Below are 19,843 nucleotides of genomic sequence, written 5' to 3'. Positions count from 1 at the left end.
GGGACAAGGGAGGATGGTGGGTTGTGGGGGTAGGGGGTGAGATACAGATGGGGCATCTTGCGGGGGTGATTTGAGATATCTGGGTCCTGGAGGCCCCAGGAACTGCCGACCGAGGGCCGATTTAGAATGCCTGTGGGGCCCCGGATGAAGGAGGGGGGGAAGCCCGCACCAGGCACACGCGGGGCACAGTGCGCCTGCGCAGTAGCAGGGGCTTTGTAATCTGCCATTTGTGTGGGGTGCGGAGGTGTGCGGGTTGCTCTTTCCGTCTCGATTCTCCCTTGGTGTCTGAAAGTCAACTGGAAGCCCCCAGATGAGTCCTCCCGGGAATTTAAATGTGAAGAAAAGGCCAACAGGCTTTGGGTGGGTAGGGGTGGTGTGGTTTCTGGCCTCCAAGGAGGAAGGTCCTCAAGGTTGTCGTCCTTTTGTCTGGGTGTGTCACCAAAATAGCGGTTGTCTGTCCTGGTGGGTTAGGGACAAGGGAGGATGGTGGGTTGTGGGGGTAGGAGGTGAGATACAGATGGGGCATCTTGCGGGGGTGATTTAAGATATCTGGGTCCTGGAGGCCCCAGGAACTGCCGACCGAGGGCCGATTTAGATTGCCTGGTTGGGCCCCGCTGGAGGAGGGGGGAAGCTCCACCCTCGTGGCACTGTGAGACTCAGTGGGCATGCCCACTGCTGAGCTCTTTACCACAGGCTACTTGCATGGGGTTGTGCAATGCGTTCTGGGTGTGAAGCTTTGTGGGTTGCATCCTGCTATTTTTATTCTTTCTCCCTGTTTGAGACTCAATTGATAGGTCCTCAGAATAGTCTTTCCAGGAATTTAAGCGTGAATGAATAATATGAGGGGGCAGCCAGCGGGCAAGTAAGGATGTTGTGCTCTTCTGGCCCCTGAAGAAGAAGGTCCCCACTATCATCTTTTTTACAATGGTGTTGGGGTTTTCATGGCCTTTGATGTCATGGCGGGGTGGGACAGGAGATGATGGTAAGCTTCAGAATGGAGGGGTTTAGATGAAGATAGGGCTAGTCCTGGGGCCATTATTTGAGGCATTCAGGTCCTGGAGGCATCAGGAACTGCTGACAGAAGGAAAATTTAGGAAACTTAAGTGAGGCCTGGGCAAAGGGGTGGGGGAAGCAGTGTGCATGCCCAGTGCTGCTGCATCTTCCCCCATAGGTATGGGGTATGTGCCACGAATTCTGGGTACTGAGCCTGTGTGTGGGTCTTGCCTTACTCTCTGGATTCTTTCTCACTGAGACTCAATTGGTAGGTCTACAGATCAGTTTTTCTAGCAGTGTAAGTGTGAGGAGGGAACCAGTAGATTTTTTTTTGTTGGGGAGGGGAGTCAGGGCAGTGTGGATCCTGGCCCCTGAGGAGGAAAGTCCTTGAGGTTGTCTTCTCACAGGCGTCACAGCTACCATGGCCCTTGATGTAGTGGCAGGGCAGGACAAGGGAGGAGGGTAAGCTGGGGACAGATAGGGATAGGGTGAAGATGAGGCTAGTCTTGGGGGCATTATTGGAGGTATTGGAGTCCTGGAGGCAGAAGAAACTGCCAACAGGGCACAGATTCCAGAGTCCTGCGAGTCTGAGGGGCACTGGGCAAGTTCAGTAGTGGTAAAGAAAAGCCCTAGAAATGGGGAATGTTGTGGGGTTGTAACTGCATCCCTGAAACTTGTAGTGAATCCAACAGAGGACCAAGAGAGAGCATGCCACATGGAGTCTTTATTGCAGGCACCAGACTCTGCAGTTCTAGTGGAAAAATAACTATAGACAACATGTAAATAATGAATGTGGTTAAGTATTCCAATAAAAGTTTATTGGAGGTATGGAAAGATAAGGCTTAGTAAATTAGAGTGTACCAGCAGTAGTAGTTACTCAAGTCTTAATTCTCTTGTGGTATTTTCTTAACTGGCTCCAAGATGGTGAGTCAAGTTGTGAAACCGTATTCCTTTAGAAATGTGTTCTTGTCTTTTCATGTGCCTTATTTAATTTTTCTGTCAGTTTGGCCATGACATAAATAGCTGCCTTTGCAAGCAGCCAGATTCGGTGTGATTGGAGAGCATGTACAATAAAATTACCTTTAGACTTACTTTAAAAATATTGAAAAAAAAAACACGTCACCATTTGGTCAAATATAACTATACTCTCAAGTGCATTTTCTAGATCTCAGTATTCTGTTTTCAGCTTGAAATATGAATTGGCAAGTAAGGTCAACATTCAGGCCTAGAGCAAGACGAGATGATGAAAAATATTTGAAGCCGTTTGGGCCTGTGGTTGTAAGTACTTGAACATTTGATGTTATTAGTACAGATTTATTTTTGTGAAAATGTTAAACTAGTATGGATACACTAATAAGGATTTTTCATGCTGATATGGAGCAATTATCCAGGAGCATTACATTCTGATGCTTTCTGGGTGGATGCTGTTATGTTCCTGGGAAATATATCCAATGACTTTCTATTCATGCTTATTAACAACAGATTGCACGCATCCATCCCAACATAGATTAAAATAATTTCTAAAGCTTTTGCAGGTAACTCTTTTCTTAGTAGCCTGTGGGAAGAGTAATTTTATTAAGAATAAGTATATTGAGTAGTATTGGGAAATGTCTTTAGATTGTTGTTATTGTCATTGAATCATTTTATGAATTCCTTTTTTAATGTGGCCTTTTCTCTACATTTAGATGTGGAGAGTCTGTCCTGCCAGCCCTTGGGTCTTTTTCCTGGGTTATTTATGCTTACATGGGTATTATCTAGGTATATATGGGAGATGAAATGCATGCAGAATCCTCCTCCTCTGCTATCTTCCCCAGAAGCGAAATGTCTTTAGATTTGTGATCAAATATATCTTAAGTGTTCTATATGTTTGTGTTATTGATGTGTGTTAACACAGCTTTTTATTTGCGTACACACACGCATACCCCTAGGCCCAACAGCCCAGTGCTGAGCAACAAGGAGAGGAGCCACCAACTGAGCGTCAAGATGTTATACCTGATCAAGAGAAAAGAGATGAAGGAGCACCTGTAGCTCAAGGTGAAGGAAAAGGGAAGAAGAATTACCCTCTTGGGAGTGTGCGTGTGTTCGTGTGTGTGCATCTGTGTACTTCATGTATCATGATAGCAGAAGGGAAGAAGACAGCAATAGAAAGGAATCTCAAACATTGCCTGGAAATTGGCTGGAAAAGTGAAGATAATAGAATGTGCAAACTAGGGCAGTTCCTCACTATAGTAAGTTTCCCCTATTTTACAAATAAAATTGAGGCTCAAGAATTGTGTTTATCAAAGAACATTTGTTTTTTTTTAATTTTTTAAAAATTTATTTATGATAGTCACACAGAGAGAGAGAAAGAGGCAGAGACACAGGCAGAGGGAGAAGCAGGCTCCATGCACCGGGGGCCCAATGCAGGACTCGATCCCAGGTCTCCAGGATCGTGCCCTGGGCCAAAGGCAGGCGCCAAACCACTGCGCCACCCAGGGATCCCTATCAAAGAACATTTGGCTATTGAAAACAAAATTTGTGTTTTTTTTAAATAGCAGTTTTTAAAAGATTTTATTCATTTATTCATGAGAGACACAGAGAGAGAGAGAGGCAGAGACACAGGCAGAGGGAGAAGCAGGCTCCATGCAGGGAGCCCAACCTGGGACTCGATCTGGGGACTCCAGGATCAGCCTAGGGTGAAGGCGGCGCCAAACCGCTGAGCCACTTGGGCCGCCCTTTGTGTTTGTTTTTAAAGTGGCTCTTAAAAGGGGGTTGCATTCTTTATGGTTAGAAAAACCAAAAGATTAATTATCCTGAGATTAGTATGAGACAAATTACTTTTCCCAAATATATTCTGTTCCCAGTACAGAATATTTTGAAGCAAGATATTTACATAGTCCACTGTTAAAGGTTTCTAGAAAATGACTGAGTCATGTCCATTCATTTCTTTCCACCCTACTGTCTTTATAATCACGGTAAGTTAGTATACATACTGTATTTCACAAATAATTTTGTTCTTTTGGTTCTTTTTTGTGTATAGGATTCACCTATGGAACATTACACATAGGACCTATGGGCTTAAATATAACTTTATTTTAACAAAATAAGTTTTTGGTTGCCCCAATAGGGGATGGGTGTCCCTTCTATAAGATTTGTCAGAAGTCTGCAAATGAACTCAGCTAATTCTTCAGAAAATTACATTTTAATTGTAATTTAAATCCTATCTGTGGTGTAGACCTCAGACTTCTTTTTTTTAAAAAGATTTTATTTATTTATTCATGAGAGAGAGAGAGAGAAGCAGAGACACAGGCAGGGGGAGAAGCAGGCCCCATGCAGGGAACCCAATGTGGGACTCGATCCCAGGTCTCCAGAATCACGCCCAGTGCTGAAGGTGGCACTAAACCACTGAGCCACCTGGGCTGCCTGGACCTCAGACTTCTTAAGAGTGTTTGCTCACTGCTCTTAGGACACTATGGCAAAATACAGGAATTCTATGTGTATTTTGATTTCTCCTTAGATTGTCATTTAAAATAAAAGTTTCATAATACAGGAAAACAAGTACAGAAAGTCCAATCCTAGTTGCTACTAACATTGCACAAAAGCCCTTCCTTACTGAACTGTATGCTTAAAAATGGCTAAGGTCGTGTATTTTATGCATTTTAAACCACAATTGAAAGTGAAGTAAAATGAAGTAACTACTGTCTTCTGAAATAGGAGGTCCTATATTCTTTGAATATCCAAACCACTACATTTACAGAAAAGTTGTAAGAGTAGTACAATTATATGTACAAATATACATTTATATTCCTATAAAATTTTCACTTGGATTCACTGATTGTTAATAGTTTTTACCACTTTGGTTTCATATCCTCTTCCTTTTTTTAAATATACACACACTTATTGATATGTTTATTAGTACTAATGTTCAGTCCTTTACATCAAGTTCAACTATTATGACCCTTTACTCTGAATACTTTAGTGTGAATATATTCTGAGAACAAAGAAAAAGTTATTCTCTGGGCTAACTGCTGTACAGAAATTTGACAGTGGGAAAATGCAATCATTTAATATACAGTGTATATTCAAATTTTCTCAGTTGTCCTGGTAATTTCCTTTATGTAATTTTCTTTGATCTAGAGTCTGATCCAGGGTCATGCATTTGCATTTAGTTGCTTTGAAAGATTTATTTAGGGCAGCCTGGGTGGCTCAGTGGTTTAGCGCCGTCTTCGGCCCAGGGTGTGATCCTGGAGACCTGGGATCGAGTCCCGAGTCAGGCTTCCTGCATGGAGCCTGCTTCTCCCTCTGCCTGTGTCTCTGCCTCTCTCTCTTTCTCTGTATGTCTCTCATGAATAAATAGAATCTTTTTTTAAAAAAAATAAAAGATTTATTTATTTGGGGGGGGAAGAAGGAGGGGCTGAAGGAAAGGATGTCAGGCAGACTCCCCACTGAGCCTGATGCCGGTGTACACATGGGGCTGATCTGCCCTCAGATCATGACCTGAGCTGAAATAAGAGTTGAATGTTTAACTGAGCCACTCGGTCACCCCACATTTAGTTTCTTTTAAATACAGAATGGTTCTGTACTTTTAAAAAGATTTTATTTATTCATTAGAAAAAGAGAGAGCATAAGCAGGGGGAGGAGCAGACTCCCCACTGAGCAGGGAGCCCTTTGTGGTCTCAATCTCAGGACCCTGGGATCATGACCTGAGCCGAAGACAGATGCTTAACTGACTGAGCCACCCAGGCACCCCAGTTCTGCACAGTTTTGATGAAGACAGTAGTTGGTTTGCAGAATGTTTATCAGTTTTGAGCCTTAAGACTTTTTTTCCCCTTCAATATTTATTGGTCTCTACTCATGCCAGGTAACATGCTGAGTATTGAGAGACATAATTTCGGTCTTAAACTCAAAATTTAGTCAGAGAGATTCAAGTCACTGGCAAGTATAATTACAAGTACAGTATAGATAAGTACAAAGGGGACACCTGAATTGTCTGAGGGCCATCTTGAAAAAGGAAGAGGGTAATAAACCCCTGTTTTACTAGTTTCTTAAAACAGACACCAGAAATAATGCTCTTGTGATTCTTACCCCTTTTATTAGCACACTAGCCTAAGGCTTTTATTTTCTAACACTGAGGGAATGAATATTATTTCCTTACTCCTATCTCATGTTTTACTTCTTAAATTGATTCCTTTTTTATTTTCAAGGGCCTGCCCTGGAACCAAATCAGGAGGAACTGACTCTTCCCAAGACTGAGCGTGAGCATGGAGATGGTCCTGATGTCAAAGGGAAGAGACTCGCAGACCTAGAGCCCCTTAAGATGCTGGAAGCAGGTATTTGATCCATTCAGCATGCAAATTGTAGGGTGTCTGTTTTCCACAATGTTGTATTTTTAATAATATAGAGGTAATAATATTGCCACTTCAGTAGCCGAGTTCACATATAAAAAATTATTTGAAATGTAGTTCAGACCCCAAATGGCTGATTTATAGACTAAATTACAAAATAGGAGAACATTTTACTTTTTTAAAGATTTTGTCAGCACAAGCGGGGGAGGGGTAGAGAGAGGGAGAAGCAGACTCCCTGTTGAGCAAGGAGCTGGCCGAGGGGCTTGATCCCAGGCCCCTGAGATCATAACCTGAGCTGAAGGCAGATGCTTTTAACCAACTGAGCCACCCAGGTGCCCCCCACCGCCAAGGAGAGATTCTTTTTTTTTTTTTAAGATTTTATTTAATCATGAGAGACAAGAGGGAGGCAGAGACACAGGCAGAGGGAGAAGCCAGCTCCACACAGGGAGCCCGATGTGGGACTCCATCCGAGGTCTCCAGGATCACGCCCGGTCAAAGGCGGCACCAAACCGCTAAGCCACTGGGGCTGCCCCCAAGGAGAGATTCTTAATAAAAGACTGGTATGAATCGTTAGGAAAAAGAAAAATAATCCAACTAACACATAAACAAAAGAGATTGCTCTTTTAGAAAATATTTATGGAGCATCCACTAGTTTACGTAATTTTGAAGAAAATAGACAAAAGCCAAGTATACACAATAAAGAATATGAACAAGACAATAACAGATATTGCATATATATTTGGCTTTCCAATTTCTTTTTTTTCTCCATCCTTTCGTCGTCCTACCTCCCCTTTTGCTTTGCCAAACTGAGAAATCGTACTGTATATTCCTCACAATTTGATATCTTGATGGTAATGACTTAAAACTGGTGTGATCCTAGATTGTGTGCAAACTGGCACACTTTTTAAGCATATAAAGAGGCACTACTCATAATTTTAGCAGGCGTTATGTATGGGTGAAAACAGGGACAGATGGTCACCCTATTTTTAAAACAACCACATAAGGGATAAACTAGCTTAAAGCACAGTTTTGCATTTTCCACAATACAGTCAAAACAAATATGATAGAAGGCATTTTATTTATTTCACTTAAGCAATTCCAAGCATGGCATTGCCATTTCAGATATCCTATATTCTGAATGTTTTCTTAAGTCAAACATTTAATTGATAACTTTTAAAAAGTATTCTATAAGTTTCTTTTGTTTCTTAGGTTTCTTGTTGGATTCTTAACTGCATAAGAAACTTTTGCTTTCTATTCAAAACTACCTGAGTTAATGCATCAGGTTTAATCTCTTCTGAAGCTGAACTGTCCCTTTTAAAAAAAAATTATTTTTTCATGAGAGACAGAGAGGCAGAGACACACGCAGAGGGAGAAGCAGGCTCCACGCAGGGAGCCTGATGTGGGACTCGATCCCAGGTCTCCAGGATCATGCCCTAGGCTGAAGGCGGCACTAAAGCACTGAGCCACCCAGGCTGCCCATGAACTGTCCCTTTCTTTGTGCCATTAGAAAATGTCACTTGTGTGCCTTTAGTGTTGTCTGAATAAAGTTCTAAGTGATGTTCCTAACTATTCTGTGTCTCTCATAGGCGAAGGGAAACCCCAGAATTGAACGAAGACAAGCTGAAACCATGTAGACTGTTCTTGTGTTCAAAATTTGTTAAAATTATCTCAATAAAGTTTTGCAGTTTTGTTCAAAGAAGTCTTGCACATCTTTTGTTAAAGTTATTCCTAGGAATTTGATGTTACTGAAAATTGTACTTTTTTGAAATTTTGTTTTTCTAAGTTTATTTTTAAAATTCCAGTATAGCTAACATATACAGTGTTCTATTAATTTCAGGTATATGATTTAGTGGTTCAACACTGTGGAACATAGTATGGAGGTTCCTAAAAAAATTAAAATTAGGATTACCTTATGATCCAGTAATTCTACTACTGGGTATTTGCCCAAAGAAAATGAGACAGATATTTTGTATATTGCTCTTTCTGTCCAGCACCTTTGCTAAATATGCTTATTAATGCCATAAGTTTATCTTTCAATCCTTTTGTTTTCAAAATACATAATCATAATCATCTTTGAATAATAAGTTTTGTTCTTGCCATTTTATTTTATTTTTTCTTCTGCTATTTTAAACATTACATCTTTTATTTCCTTCTCTAATTTTATGGCACTGGGCAGACCTCACCCAGTACAATGTTGAATAGAACTAGTGACCAGGGACATCCTTGTGTTCTCCATGATTTGAAATGGAAAATTAACATTTTACCACTGTACATTTTTTTGTGAATACCCTTTATCAGAGTAAAGCCCCTTCTATTCCTAATTTGCTGGTAGTGTTCATCTTGAATATATGTTGAATGACAGCAAACACATAGGGCTTTTATTGAGAAGATCATAAGATTTTTTTCCTGTTAATGTGGTGGACTACATTGGCAAGTTTCTGTGTTTAAGCCAACTTTGCATTCCTAGGGTAAGCAACTTGATCATGAGTGATCTATGTTCTAATGATTTGTTCAGGATTTTTATGTATGTCTTCATGAGTGATACTAGACTATTTTGAAATTTTTATGTACTTTTTGTTGGACTTTGGTATCAAGGCTATGCTAGCTTCATGAAATTCATCAGGATGTAAAGCGTATTTTTCGATTTTCTGCAACTCCAATGCTGTGTCATTTAGGGCTTGTCTTCTTATGTTCAGCTGTTTCTGGATTGCTCTTCAATTTTTAAAAAAATTTTATTTATTAGGGAGAGGGAGTGAGCACAAGTAGGGTGATGGGCAGAGGAAGAAGCAGACTTCTTTCTGAGCAGGGAACCCGATGTGAGGCTTGATCCCAGGACCCTGAGATCATGACCTGAACTGAAGTCAGATGCTTAGCGGGCTGAGTCACCCAGGTGCTCTTGCTCCTCTATTTTAAGGTCAGACCCTACATAAAGGGCAGTGACTGAAGGGGCTGCTCCAGGTTCCTATATCTTCAAACTTTGTAACATGCCCAGATTCCTTGCAGGAAAACCTGTAATGATGGCTCTCACTCTGAAAGCTACCTGCTTACGTTTTTATGCTGATCTTAATTTATATACAAAAAGTTAAAATTCTTGGCTTTTTAAAAAAGAGTTTATTTATTCATGACAGGCAGTGACATAAGTAGAGGGAGAAGCAGGCTCCCCGCAGGGAGCCTGATACAGAACTCAATCCCCGACTGGGATCACGCCCTGAGCCGAAAGCAGATGCTCAACCACTGAGCCACCTAGGCGTCCCAAAATTCGTGGCTTTTAACTTGCCTGCATAATTTTGGTCTGTGTGTAAATGGCTGACCAACGCAGGGTCATTATTGGAGGGGGCATTATTGGAGCTCGTACAGTTAGAACAACAGCTCCATTTACTGAGTTCTTTAGTAACAAGAATAACTCACATTTATAGGGTGTGTATTATCGGTTTGTCACTTCTCTGTACTAGATTCTGTACATTTATGATGTCATAAAATCCTTACAAGGAAGGTAAGCCATAGTTATCACAAAATTGACCATCTCTGACTTTTGTAAGAAGCAGATTTGGGGATTCTAAATTCAAAGCCCTTGATCTTTCCTCAGAGTAAAAGCTTCTGAAAGTGATTTGGAAGAACTGATGGAGTATATGGATAACTGTAGTTACAATCTTCTATTTATGTAAATATTTTATACATGCACACATAATTTGACTTAAAAGGCTTTGTTCTTTTCTTGAAGAGTTTCCTAATGTGTGCCAAACAGACCTCATGGGGTGTCCTGGATGAAATCATGAGTAAGAAACATTTAAAATAACATAATTATCTTGTGCTACAGAAAAATGTAACGAGCACTAAAGCCATTTGGGATAGTTGTTTATGGGGAGACAGAGAAAAGAACTTAACGCCACAGCCTCATGGTAAATTATTACATATCCTGCAAACATATCTGTTCTTTAAAACTGTTCATGGATTGGAGAGAGCAGGCACAAATCTCTTTCCAACAAAATCTCCCATTTGCCTAATCGATCTCACTCAGAATCCTCCTTCACTGCCTGATTTCAACCTTACACCCCTACAAATGATAGCAAGTTACATCTCTGAGGCCCCATTTGTATTGTCACACCTCGTAACACAGTTCTGAAAAGAAACCTAAAACAGTTCTGAAAACAATACCCTACCTTAGAATCTATACTGTTTAGGGAATGGCAAGGTAATACAGAAAACAATTAAGTCTCCCTCTTAAAGAAGTTTAAAAATGCTTCCTGATCCTAAAGGACTGAAAATCCAAGATTCAAATACAAAGAGACTAAATGTAGGGGATCCAAATTGGCTATAAAATATGTGATGGGGTCACCCAGTTGTAAAGTTGGCTGAAAAACCTAGGGCCTCAGTAGAAGAAAAGGAACCAGGGGAGCTGGCTGAGGCAAGATAACTTGGATCCTACCTATTCTGTCTCCTTATGGGCTATGCCATGAAATAGGCATGGGTTTCGGACCTGGCTCTGGTGCACACTGATGGTGCCAAAGGCATTTCTATCCTTTGAACATCCTTTAGGTCTGTTTTCTCATTTCTAAAATATGAATTGCAATGATTGCTGTGATGAATAAGAGAACATATAGATACATATGGTGCTTGCTCTGGGGGGCATCACACTGGTCGGCCAGACAAAAACAAAAGCAGTTGAAGTGCAAAGGGGAAACAGGGAAGGGGGACCCAGGAAACAATAGCGTGGGACGGCCAGGAAGCAGGAGGAAAACCAGTAGCAGAGACTCACTGTTGCAGTGAAAGTGGCCAACAGGATTCCCATGTCTGCTGGTCACTGGATTTGCATATGTGATCCTGATGATAGGCTGGGTGACATCTCACTTCAACACTGAACCCTCAAATAAGCAGATGGGTCTCACACTTAAAAAGATAATCAAGGATGCCTGGGTGGCTCAGTGGTTAAACGTCTGCCTTCGGCTCAGGGTGTGATCCTGGAGTCCTGGGATCAAGTCCCACATCAGGACCCTTGCATGGAGCCAGCTTCTCCCTCTGCCTGTGTCTCTCATGAATAAATAAAGTCTTTAAAAAAAAACAAAGATAATCAGACCACTGTTTTGTTTATCCAAAAGATATTTATGGAGAGCCTGGTCTGGTCATTTACCCTTTTGTGTATGGGAAGACTTTAGTGAATTCGCCAATGCAGCCACTGGATGAGGGTTGATCTGATAAAGTAGCAGTGACAAAAGACAGACTGTTGGGAGAAAAACATACAAATTTATTTAGTAAGTTTTACATGACCCGAGGAGGTAATTAAACCTGAGCATTTTTATACTAGGTTTGATGAAGAGTGGAAAGTCATGGGAAAATGTGATCGGACAAGAATAGGTATGAACCGAGTGTAGTGAGCCAGGAGAAACAGCAGGGCCTGTTCATTCAGATTCCTCCTAGTAGTTAGTGTTTTTGTGTCTTTGGAGAGAAGGATTCCCTTTTTCTCTGGGTGTAGAGAGGGCATCTTCTACATGAGGGTCTTATGACCTGTTTCAGGGAAAGGTCAAGAAAATCCTGCCTGCAGTTTCTCAAATTCCTACAGCTAAAATATTCAATAGGCCAAGGTGCCATATTTTGGGGTAGTGTGTTCTGAACCACATCATTGGCTATACTTAATTAGGTGAGAAGCATGTGTCATCATCATGACTCAAACCAAAACCCAAAAAAACTTTTGAGCACTTGGCTGGGAATCAGGCTCCTCACTCAGGGATAGGCAGGCTCTGAGGCATAGGAATGATTCATACGGGATAAGTTCGACCAACCATCCACAAGATAATGACAGAACAAATTTGATGACAGCCATGCAGGGGAAAGCCAGAAGGTGCTCAGAACACAGAGGAGAAAGAGTCCTGTAACCCAAGTGATCAGGAATGGCTTCTTCCAGGGGATCATGTGTATGCCCTAGGTGCTGCTTTACTATAAACACATTTCAATCTTTTATTATCCCTCTTTCGTTTTAATTTTATTTTTTCCTCTTTCATTTTTAAAAAAGATTTTATTTATTTTAGAGAAAGAGTGAGCAAGCAAGCAGGGGGAAGAGCAGAGGGAAGGGAGAGGGAGATAATGTCCAGCAGACTCCACGCTGAGCACAGAGCCTGATGTGGGGCTCAATCCCACAACCCTGAAATCATGACCTGAGCTGAAACCAAGAGTCAGATACTTAACCGACTGAACCACCCAGGCGCTCCTTAGCCCTCTTTCATTTATAAAAATTTTACTGCTCAATTATCCTCATTCTATAGATGAAGTGATTAAAGATAAGTGTCTTATTCAAGGTACAGTTTTCAACCCCAGTCTCTTTGAACCCCTGTGTACTTCTCATCTCTTTGCTTTTAGTATTGTCTTCTGTCTTAACTCACTCACCACCAATACTTTTCCTGGCTCTTCTTGTCCTATAAGTTTTTTTTCTTTAATTCATCTGGAGTTTATTTCATTTTATTTTACAGCATTAGCGCCAAACTGCCCAAATAGTTTTCAAAGTGACTGGGCAATTTTGCATTCCCACTGGCAGTGCTTGAGGGTTCTACTTGTTCCACATCCTTATGAACACTTGGGGTGGTCAATCTTTGTAATTTTAGCCATTCTAAAAGGTGTGTAGTGGGATCTTTTCGGAATTTTGATTTGCTCAACATGTTGAGTATATTTTCATGTGTTAATTTGCATCCATGCATATTCTTGACTGTTCAAATTTTCTGTACATGTTTTATTGGGTTGTTTGTGATCTTTTTTGATGTAGGAAAAGACAGGATTGAAGCCAATGGCCAAGAAAGAATTCTTGAGACATCTTTGGTGCAAAAAGGTGATTTTATTAAAGCACGGGGACAGGACTCGTGGGCAGAGAGAGCTGTGCTGGGGTCATGAGGAGTGGCTCATTATAAACTTTCAAGTTGGAAGGGGGTTAGGGATAGTGTAAATCTCTAAGGAATTTCAGAAGCAAGGTTTCCAGGATGTTGAGGGGGCTAGCTATTGTTGGGAAAAGGTCATTTATTACCCTCTAATAAAACCTGAGTCATGAGACCCTTCAGATGTATATGGGTGGACCATATGCTTGGGATGATTGCCAACATGTATCTTGGGGTGTTTAAAGATAAAGGAAATTTCTAAAGGAATTTTTATATGTTTAAGTAGACTTATAGCATCCTGGAGGGTCTGGCTAAGATTGCCTTTTGCTCCTAGCAAAGAATTAACATTGAGGCAGTTGAATCCCTAGAGGAATGTCACTGTTTTAAGAACTTGTCAAAGGGCTGTAGGTAGTAAGGAAGTTTAATATTTTTTCTTCTGCCTTTGTTTCCTACATCATTTTTGTTTAGGGTTTCTTTCTTTTCTGAAGTTTTACAGTAATATGCTTTTGTCTATGTTTTTATTCATTTGTGTTGGATACCCATGCCCTTCATTTTTAAAGGATCATTGTTGCATTATTTTTTTAAATAATTTTTTTTTTATTTTTTTAAATAATTTTCTCTGCTTTTTACTCTGTTCTCAGTATCTGGAAATTTTCTTAATCTTTTAAAAAATTTTTAAAGATTTTATTTATTTATTCATGAGAGACACACACACACACAGAGGCAGAGATACAGGCAGAGAGAGAAGCAGGCTCCATGTAGGGAGCCCGATGTGGGACTTGATCCTGGGACCCCAGGATCACGCCCTGAGCCGAAGGCAGGTGCTCAACCGCTGAGCCACCCAGGTGTCCCCTGGAAATTTTCTTAAGCTAATCCTAAATTATCTTTACTAAGACTTTATTTTTTAATTTTTTGTAAAGATTTTATTTTTTAGGAGATCTCTCTACCCAACACAGGCCTTGGACTTACAACCTCAAGATCAAGAGCCACATGCTCTACTGACTGAGCCAGCCAGGTGCCCCTAAGACTTTACTTTTTATTGTTTCAGATCTTTTATCTGTGCAAACTTTATGGAAGATTTGCTCAACTCTTTTTTTTTTTTTTTGTCTTCCATATTGAATGCTCTTAATTAGCTACTGGATTTCCAAGAGATACTTAAAAATCTACTTTTCTTCACTTCAATAACGATGTTTAAAAGGTAAAAAAGCAAAAAGAATCTACTTTTCTACTTTTTTAAAATTAGTGAATGTTTAAAATATAAACATAAGTTTATCTGATTCAGTTCCTCTTGTTGAGTTCTGATACCAATATTATAGGAACTTCCTACAAAATACTGGAAACTCACCTTTCCTTTCCCAGTGGAAGGGTTTGCAGAACACTGGCATTGTATGTTGCCCATAGCCTTACAAGCCCTGGCATTCCCAAGCCTTGACAATAACCTAAATGTTTTTGAAAAGGAAAAAAGATGGCTCATGGGGATCAGGAATTCTTAGGTGGTAGTACAGGAGCATTTTCTTCGAGGTGAGCTAAGCTAAACATGGGGCAAGCTGAAAGACAGGAAAAACTGGATGATATCTAATCTGTTTCCCCGAGTCTCCTGATGACTGTTTTGATTCAGAAATTTGGGGGAAGGAGGCACTCAAAGGGAAAACGGAAAGTGTGGGCAAGGAGACAGGTGGGGAGATTTTTTTCTTAGAGTAAGATTAATCCCTGATATCTGGTCTGTTTAGACAGCAGTCTATCCATTAAAGGTGGGAAATCTTTTTTTTTAATTGCTCAGGTTTTGGATCACAGCCTTTTACCAGGAGCTGTGTGCCTGGGTCAGAAGTCATAATGAAGATTGGTCAACTCCCTCCACCTGGGCACCTTGTAGAAGAGATATTTACCTAGGCTGCTGGGATCATAGTCTCAGGCAAGGTAAGTAATTGCACAAATTGCTCTGTGTCACAGGGACAAAGACCTCAGGAGGACCAGAGACTACTAGATGTGTCTGCTGAGCATCAAGAGACTGAGAAGCCTGTGATGAATTCCAAAAAGAGGTATCTTCCCCTCCAGGTTGCTTGGCTCAGGCCTGTTAGGGTCATGGGCACCTGCAATTCCAGGACAGGCAGGATGAATATTTGCAGCAGTTGTGTGTAAAGGGCCCCCTCCTTCACTGAAACAGGCCACCAGTTAGTTTTAATTTTTTTAATTTTTCAGATATTATTTATTTATTTGAGTGTGAGTGAGAGAGAGAGCAGGAGCAGGGGGAGGGGGAGGGACAGAGGCAGAGAGAGAAGCAGACTCCCCTCTGAGCAGGGAGCCTGATGTGGGGCTCAATGTGGGGCTCGATCCCAGGACTCTGGGATCATGAGCTGAAGGCAGATGCCTAACCCATTGAGCCATCCAGGTGCCCCACTGCTTAGTTTCTTAAATTAGCTTATTTATTTTAAAATTGTGGCATAATACATATATAGCATAAATTTTACCACTTTAGTGATTTTTAGGCATACAGTTCTGGGGCATTGAGTACATTTATATTGTACAGTACAGTACATTTACACTGTCCATTTCCAGAACTCTCTTTAGTTTGTAAAACCAAAACCCTATACCCATCAAACACTAACTCCCCTATTTCCCCCTCTATGTCTCTTTCATTTGTGATATTGGCAATTTGTCTTCTCTTTGTGTTTTGCTTGTTTGTATCTTTGGTCAGTCTGGCTAGAGTTTTGTCAACTTTATTGATCTTTCCAAGGAACTAGCTTTTGGTTTCACTGATTTTTTTCTATTGTTATTCTGTTTTTTCTTTTTCTTAAGATTTTATTTATTTATTAGAGAGAGAGAGAGACAGACAGACAGAGGAGAAGCAGGCTCCATGCAGGGAGCCTGATGTGGGACTTGATCCCAGGACTCCAGGATCATGCCCTGGGCCAAAGGCAGGCGCCAAACCGCTGAGCCACCCAGGGATGCCCTGTTTTTTTTATTTTTCTTGATTTAATTTCTTGTTTTTACTATTTCCTTCCCTCAGCTTGCTTTAGGTTAGTCTGCCTTTCTCTGATTTCATAACGTAGAAGCTTAGATCATTAATAGGAGGCCTTGATGGGGCTCAGGACATGCTACTCCAAAATATGGCACCTTGGCACGCTGAATATTTTAAGGTGAAGGTGTTTGAGAAAACAGCAGAAGCAGGAAGGTCACTCTGACCTTTCCCCCCTTGAAACAGGTCATAAGACTCTCATGTGAGAGGTGCCCTCCCTATACCTAGAGGAAAGGAGAATCCTTATCCTTTTTTTTAAGATTTTATTTATTTATTCAGAGAGATACATAGAGAGAGAGGCAGAGACACAGGCAGAGGGAGAAGCAGGCTCCATGCAGGAGCCTGACGTGGGACTCAATCCAGGGTCTCCAGGATCATGCCCTGGGCTGCAGGCAGCGCTAAACCACTGCGCCACCGGGGTTGCCCAGAATCCTTATCTTTGAAGACAAAGGGATCCTGAGAAGAATCTGAAAGAACAGGCCTTGTTAAATTTCCCCCAGTTTCCTACACTTACCCATATTCCTTGACCTACCATATTCCTCCACGGCTGTCTACTCTTCAAACCTAGCACAAAAAACTCAGGTCTGTTTCTTGGGTCTTCATTTCCTTATGAAGTCTTCCATGTCATGTAAAACCTATATTAAATAAATTTGTATGCTTTTGTCCTATTAATCTGTCTTTGTCCGATTAATTTCCAGATCCATCTAGGGTCCCTAAGAGGGTCAAAGAAAACTTTTTCCTCTACTACAACTTTCCTTTTTGAATGTAAGTATTCAATGCCCCAAGTTTTCCTCTAAGCACTGCTTTAACCGCATAGCACAAATTCTGTTATGTTATCAGTTTCATTTAATTAAAAATATTTTATTTTGGGAGGGGTGCCTGGGTGGCTCAGTTGGCTAAGTGGCTGCCTTCGGCTCAGGTCATGATCTTGGGGTCCTAAGATCGAGCCCCTCATGGAGCTTCCTGCTAAGCAAGGAGTCTGCTCCCCTTTCCCTTTGCCCTTCCTACCCCTCCCTGCTTGTGGTCTCTGCTTTCTGTCTCAAAGATAGATACATAGATAGATAGATAGATAGATAGATAGATAGATAAAATCTTACCGTTTAAAAAAAGATGTTATTTATTTATTTGAGAGATAGAGAGAGAGAGAGAGCGAGCATGGGGCAAGGGGCAGAGGGAGAGGGACCCTGGGATCATGACCTAAACCGAAGGCAGACACTTAACTGACTGAGCCACCCAGGCACCCCAAAAATATTTTCTAATTTGCTTGGTGACTTACTCTTTGATGCACCCATAGGTTATATATATGCGTGTTTACTTTTCAAACATTTGGGGAATATGCTATGTATTTTTCTGTCACTGATTTCTAGTTTAGCTCCATTATGGCCAGAGAACATACAGTGCATTATTTGTTCTTTTAAATTTGTTAAAATTTTGTTGTGACCCAGATTATGGTCATATGGAGACAGAATCTCTTGCTTCCTCCTTTCACTTATCAAGGTTCTTGGGATTGCACTGGGGACACCCAAATAATTTCTCCATTTGGCTGCTTAATTTAATCACACCTGCAAGTGCCTTTGGCCATGGAAGGTGACATATTCACAGGTTCTGGGGATTAGGATGTGAGCATCTCTGGCGCGGTGGGGGAGGGGTGGTGGTGTCATTATTCTGTGTACCATACCTCCTTTCCCTCCTCTAAACCCTTGTGATGACTGCTATTGTCCCCACATTGGTCCACAGAGGTGAACATATTTGGTCTATCTCAGAGCAGCAAGGTCCATCTCACAAAGGAGGAAAGTACAACAGTCAATGACCACTGGGAATAATAATAACAATACTGACAGTGTTGATGATAATAGTTACCATTTACCCTAGGCTTGCCATGCACCACTCTGCGTGGATTATAGGTGCCACCACCCTCATCTTACAAGTGAAACTCTGAGGCCTACATAGGTTATATGATTTGCCCAATGTCATGCAGATGGGAAGTAGTGGAAGAGTCAGGGTTATAAACCAGGATTTCTCCATTATTCATGTGTTTAAATCACTGTATCAAGTTACGACCATGACTCCTGGAGAGTCAGGGGAAGCTTCCTTAAAGTGGATTCTTTATGAATCTAGAACTGTTAGGATGGGTTTTAGGCTCTGTTAGTGGCCAAACCACTATGATGACTGAACCAACAGAGAAGCGATTTGACTCCACTTCTCTTTTTGTGTCTCTGACTCTCTCTCTCTTTCTTTCCCTTCCTTCTCTCCCTCCTTTTTCATCCCTTTCCCATTCATGTGGGTGTTGCTCATACGCACACACACACACACACACACACACAGATACCCACAGACACACACACAGAATGTGTGATGTCTTATATTCGTGGTTTAATCTATATAACTCAGGGCTTATGTATCCACATTATTTAGGAGATTATGACCCTTCAACACACATGGGAGATGCCTCACACAAAGCTCCACAGCTAGTGTAGAAATGTCCACAGCCTTGTCCATCCCACCCCCATTAAAGTGGCCTCAGTTGTTGAGGGTAAGTAGGAGACAGCCAGGGAGTGTGATGGTTTCCTGTGGACATCTGGGGTGGGGCATGAGCAGTACAGTGTGCATAGTGGAGATTCTGGACCAGGACTTCTGGACCCCTTAACATATCTGTTCCCAGATCACCACATGTCAGCCACCAGGTGTCCCCTTCTCCCCTATGAGTCTCTTTAGCCCACTCCCCCAGCCATAGTCACAGGGCCTTGGTTGGGTACACTACGTCTCTCCCATTTTCACTCTGTCAACCAGCACCCCAACCCTGCCTCAGAGCAGGCTTTTCCTGCTTCCTGCAAGTGCACCAGGTCTGATGTATAAATTAAAGCTTTTTCCTGCCACCACACAGGGGTCTGTCATAATGTCCCTGTTGGGGAGGAACTGAATATTCTCCAGGATACAGGTGAAACTCCAGCCCCAGACTGGGAGTCCAGAGCAATTCCCCAGGACTGAGGTAAACTGAAGGTTTTCTGAGAGAAGGAGCTGTGGTGAGTGTCCCATCAGAATGTGGGATGACACTGTGCAGGGCTGGGTCTGTGAGCACGGAGAAGGGACCCTGGGAGGCCCTGGGGCAGCATGACCAGAGGAGTGCCCCAGTGGCTGTTCTTATGTTAGCCTCTGGCCAGCTGTGCCCCAAGGTAGCTGGACACCCCAAGTCTACTACCTGCTTTGTTTGGGACTGAGTGTCCTCACTGGTAACAGGGGTGACAGAGTTTTTTTTTCAAGGGGCCTAGTGAAGATTGAGTGAGATGGCACCTAAGAAGTACTTGGGATCAGCCATAAAAAGAGGGAAACCCTGCCAATTGCAACAACGTGGGTGGCCCCTGAGGACTTTATGGTAAGTGAAATAAGTCTGAAAGAGAAAGACCAATACTATATGATCTCACTTATATGTGGATTCTTGTTTTTTTTAAGATTTTATTTATTTATTCATGAGAGACACAGAGAGAGGCAGAGACATAGGCAGAGGGAGAAGCAGGCTCCACATGGGGAGCCTGATGCAGGACTTGATCCCAGGACCCCAGGATCATGACCTGAGCTGAAGGCAGATGCTCAACCAGAGGCACCCAGGTGCCCATTTATATGTGGATTCTTAAAAAAAAAACAGCAAATTCATA

At 41.7% G+C, this 19,843-nt stretch overlaps 1 long non-coding RNA gene across 1 annotated transcript; it reads left to right on the top strand.

Annotated features, from left to right (window-relative positions):
* Positions 1-15,120: 15,120 nt before the first annotated feature.
* LOC140628690 (uncharacterized) lies at positions 15,121-19,557 on the top strand. Its single transcript, XR_012026696.1, has 3 exons — positions 15,121-15,213; positions 16,889-16,955; positions 19,075-19,557. It is a non-coding gene; the product is annotated as an uncharacterized lncRNA (long non-coding RNA).
* The last annotated feature ends 286 nt before the right edge of the window (positions 19,558-19,843 follow it).

This window comes from Canis lupus, chromosome X (assembly GCF_048164855.1).
Source record: "Canis lupus baileyi chromosome X, mCanLup2.hap1, whole genome shotgun sequence".
Lineage (NCBI taxonomy): Eukaryota > Metazoa > Chordata > Mammalia > Carnivora > Canidae > Canis > Canis lupus.
This window is presented reverse-complemented; position numbering and strand designations above follow the sequence as displayed.